Below are 4174 nucleotides of genomic sequence, written 5' to 3' on the forward strand. Positions count from 1 at the left end.
TGGGGTGATTTCATCACTTGCTCTCAAGTCCACAAAGCGTCAAAGTTTAAAGGGAAGCCAGAAAGCAGCACTTTCTCTCCTGTGCCTTCAGAAGTGGCCTCCTCCTTGAGGTGAAGGCTCTCCCTTGGGATTTCTTTGAATACTAGGTTATCCACTTCCGTGAAACCCACCGGAGAAACACTCACGATTTTAGGGGAGACTCTCCAGGACTTCATGGTGTCGGCTGAAGTATTTGTCCTCCAGAGTCCTTCCGCAGATTTGTATGGACTCTTACTGGTCAGCACCTGGCTGTTAAGAGAGATGCTCGGACGCTCGAACTTGCTTTCAGCTCTGCAATCTACCACTGGAGACTTCACTGGAACTGGGAGCCCTGGCCGGTGTGGCGGAAATGCTTGGAGACTGCGCGGCAGGAATCGCAGCTCCAGGCAATGCTCCTCCGGAATCAAGTAACCAGCAAGTAGATCGCATTGCTAAATCCAGGGACGAACCACCCAGGGGTAAACCTGAGTGGAACCTGGTCGGAAGCAAAGAGGGGAGCCCAGAGATGGGAAGAGAAAACTGGAGCAGTTACCACTTAAAGTACTCTAGGCTGAGTTCATTTCTCAAAAGGCAGTTGCGTGGGTCTCGATTATGCGTGGGTGCCCGTGCGCGCACTTGGATAGGGCCCGTGGGTGTGCCTGAATGTGCACGCCCTTGTGAATTCGCAAGGCAAGGGTAAAGCCTCGGGTTCTACTGGAAGCATCCTATTCTGGGAGGAACAACAGTATGGTGTGAGTCTTTACTAAGTGTCAAGGAAGTGCTCCTAGGTAGCCAGTATTTCCGCCCCCCCCCCATCTTCCACTCAGGTTTGGTTCAGGTTGGTATTTGAACTTAGAGGGAGGCACAGAAACCAAAAATCAAGCGCTCATCAACTCTATCCTGAAAGGACTAGCTTCCGACCACTCCACATGCTGAAGGAACCCTTTTCTTTAATGACCTTCTTTAAGGGATGTCTGTGAGCTTTGCTGGCGGAGACTGGGGATTAATGGAGACTCTAGGAATCTTGGCAGAATTCCAAGAGTAAAGTCAGGGAGGGCCCTACCCAGTATCTCCCCAAGAGGCTGTTTTGCTTTCTTCTGTACCACACCTCTCTGCAGCTCCACATCCTTCCCCAGTGCAGGTGACCTCAGTGGCCAGGCCTTTCTGCGGACTACTCCGGTCATGTTAAGCTCTGTACACTAAAATGTGGTTAGCTTCACCACTTCTTCATGCCGGTCACCTACCGCGCAGATTCCGCAAAGTAAATGTTCATTTTGGAATTCGCTTCCATCTGATTCATAAGCAAATCACCCACCCCCTGCACACACACACACACACACACACACACACACACACACACACGCAGACTAGGGAACACTGGAAGCCAGCCTTCAGTGCCTGGGAGTTTCAGCCAGAAGCTCTTACGCTGGGATTTTTTTTTTTTTTTTTTTTTCCGGCCAGGTTGGAGCTAATCACTTTTCACACTGCCTAATGGCACTTTCTGACTGCGTGACACCTTTCTTTAAATTTTTTTAAAAAATTTAAATTATTATTCCCTTAACCATGGGTCAGTGGGCGACTAGATCAGGCAGTTCATTTCCAACAGAGGGATGCCCCAGAAGTTAGCCTTCTCCCTTCGGGTTTTCCACCGCTTCCCCTCCCCCCCTTCCTGCAACGCCCCCGCGCCTCCTCTGCTTAGGGATTTGCTGGCACAGCGCTAGCTCTCTCCTTGCGCCCGCGGAAAATCGGTTCTCTGAACACATCCAGCCCGAAGTCTCAAAGACCGAGAGCATAGCTGCTATGGCTTGGGGTGTCTCCTGTTTCTAGGGTTCTGGGAGGTGCGGCCGTTCTCGTCACTGCAGCTAGGGACCGGCTCTCGGCCGCGCGCCGGCCGCCGCCGCCGCCGCCTCCATGCTGCAGCGCGGAGCGCAGCTCCTCTGGGCCGGCGTTGCCTGCACGCACCACGCTGGGGAGCGGCTCTCCCAAGCCTGCCGGGGCGGCGGCTGCCAGCCCGGACTGCAGCTTCCCGCCTTGAGCCTGAGCTGAGGACTCGTCCCAAGGCCTCAGCCAGCGGGAGGGGCGCCTGGGTGCAGCGGCGCAGGGAGGCGGTGAGCCCGCGCAGAGCAGCCGGAGCCGTGTGTGTGTGTGTGTGTGTGTGTGTGTGTGTGTGTGTGTGTGTGTGTGTGTGTGTGTGTGTGTTGGCCTGCGTGCTTTTCTTCTTCCCTTGAAGATGTGAGATGTGAATGGCTTCTCAGCTAGCTGGTCCTTAGGATTCTGGACTTTGTGGAGCCGTGAGCACAACGCACCCATGTAATTCATGTTGTGTGGTCGGTTATCTTAGAAAAAAAAAAGGCGCAACTCGACGGGGGTGGGGCAGATCCATGAAACATTCTGGAAAGGAGAAATTGAAAGGGAGAGGCATAGAAATGTGAATATTGAAAGACCTGAGAAGACTTCTGGAGTCTCCCGGCTGGCCCTTCAGTTTTCCCGGCACGAATCTGGAGGTTTTCCACCGTTTCAAGTCATCTTGGTGTTCCTCTAGTGTTTTGTAAGCCTCTTTCCAGCTAGCTGCGTGTGTGTATGCGTGTGTTTGTGCGCCTGTGTATGTGCGCGCGCCTATCGGATGCATTTGACAGTCTTTTTTTCCAACTGCCCAGAAGCAAACGTGTTAACTCAGAGATGCCCCTCCGTGCCCAGGTTCTCGCAGAGCGTGGAGGACACCCAGACCGGTTTTCCTGGCTGGATTCTGGGAGGCTGATGGGCTGTGAACCCAGGTGTACGGATTACTTAATCCAGAGGCTTGGAAAGTGGCTGTATTAAGGAGCTTCCAGGTACATCGCAAGGTCAAGAGAGGGACTTGCAGCTGTATTATTTCCCTGCATCTTGACTTTCCTGTTTTAGTCCGAAGAATATGAATGTGTCTGTCCACAACATTTGAAGCCCAAACTTCAGCACTCCGAGCTGGTTTACTGTACAAACAAGGTAATGAGGATTGCTTTTCAAACTGCTTAACGAATCCCTGATGCTTCCACAGCCCTTCCAGGACTCCCTTTCTGCCCAGCGAAATGTCACCAGCTTTTGAATTCCAAGGATTTGGCTGCAGGAGAACTTGAAGGAAACGTGATCAAAGGGCTATGTGAGAAAGCGACTGCTCTCTTTGCCGGTGGGCTGGTGGGCTTCCGGACCGGATCTTGAGAAGGACCAGTACTGTTTCTCCCTCCCGGTGCGGTTCTGGGAGTGCTTGTGCAAGTGTGAGGGCGCGCGCGCCCGGCTGAGAATGTGTGAGTGTGTGTGAGCGTGTCTCTGTGTGCGCGGTCGCCCTGCTTCTGCCCGCTCCCCGGGCGCGGAGCCACCGGTTTCATGGGGCGATTTGCGCCGATTCCCCACCCAGCGCGACCTGCGAGCAGCGACGGCAGCGGCTGGAGCCACATCTCTGACTCCCTAGGATGCGGGTGCTGAGCTATGGCAAAGGGCAGCGAAGTGATGAGCGAGACCCCAGTACGACTGTGAAAGCCACCTGGAGCCACGTTGTCTGGATCTTACCTGCCGGCAGAAAGTCTTCCTATGACCGTCTTTCCCCCTAGAGGCACCAGGTAACAATGAAGGACTACTTGCCTCACCCACTTTCCTTAAGGTCTTGTTTCTAGCATCTTATCTGCATTGCAGGCTACTTTACTTATTAATGTTTTGAAAATCATTAGAAAGGGCTGGGTATTCAAGGGCGCTTGCTCAGTGAGAGGGTATGCAGTTTCTGGTATATAAAATGTAAGTCTATGTCTGGACACTTATTGTGGTAGTGAAATCTATCTATCTATCTATCTATCTATCTATCTATCTATCTATCTATCTATCATCTATCTATCTATCCATGAATACATAAAGCCTGAGAATAGTTTTTGAAAAGGGCCAGGCTTGTTGAACCTGTCTGAAGATGCCAGAGATGAACGGTTCGGTTCATGTTTCCTTCAGGCTATGGTTGCTGCGGACCATTTGGTAGCCAACCCTCCAGATACTGAAGTGAGATCCGGTGTTTGCTTCCCCGCCCCCCACCTCTATCTTTTTTTTTTTTTTTTTTTTTTCTCCCAAGTGCTGGAATTAAAGCCACCACTGCCACCTCTCTCTCTCTCTCTCTCTCTCTCTCTCTCTCTCTCTCTCT

General features: G+C 52.2%; 1 protein-coding gene across 3 annotated transcripts in view; it reads left to right on the forward strand.

The window, feature by feature from the left end:
- The first annotated feature begins 1764 nt into the window (after positions 1-1764).
- Positions 1765-4174, forward strand: part of Lrfn5 (leucine rich repeat and fibronectin type III domain containing 5) — a 307094-nt gene continuing 304684 nt past the window's right edge. For all 3 annotated transcript variants that reach the window (XR_003844237.1, XM_021201686.2, XM_021201685.2), the window contains exon 1: positions 1765-3611. The gene's annotated coding sequence lies outside the window, so the exon portion shown is untranslated. The remainder of the gene's footprint in view (positions 3612-4174) is intronic.

The sequence above is a fragment of the Mus pahari genome, chromosome 7 (assembly GCF_900095145.1).
Source record: "Mus pahari chromosome 7, PAHARI_EIJ_v1.1, whole genome shotgun sequence".
Taxonomy (NCBI): domain Eukaryota; kingdom Metazoa; phylum Chordata; class Mammalia; order Rodentia; family Muridae; genus Mus; species Mus pahari.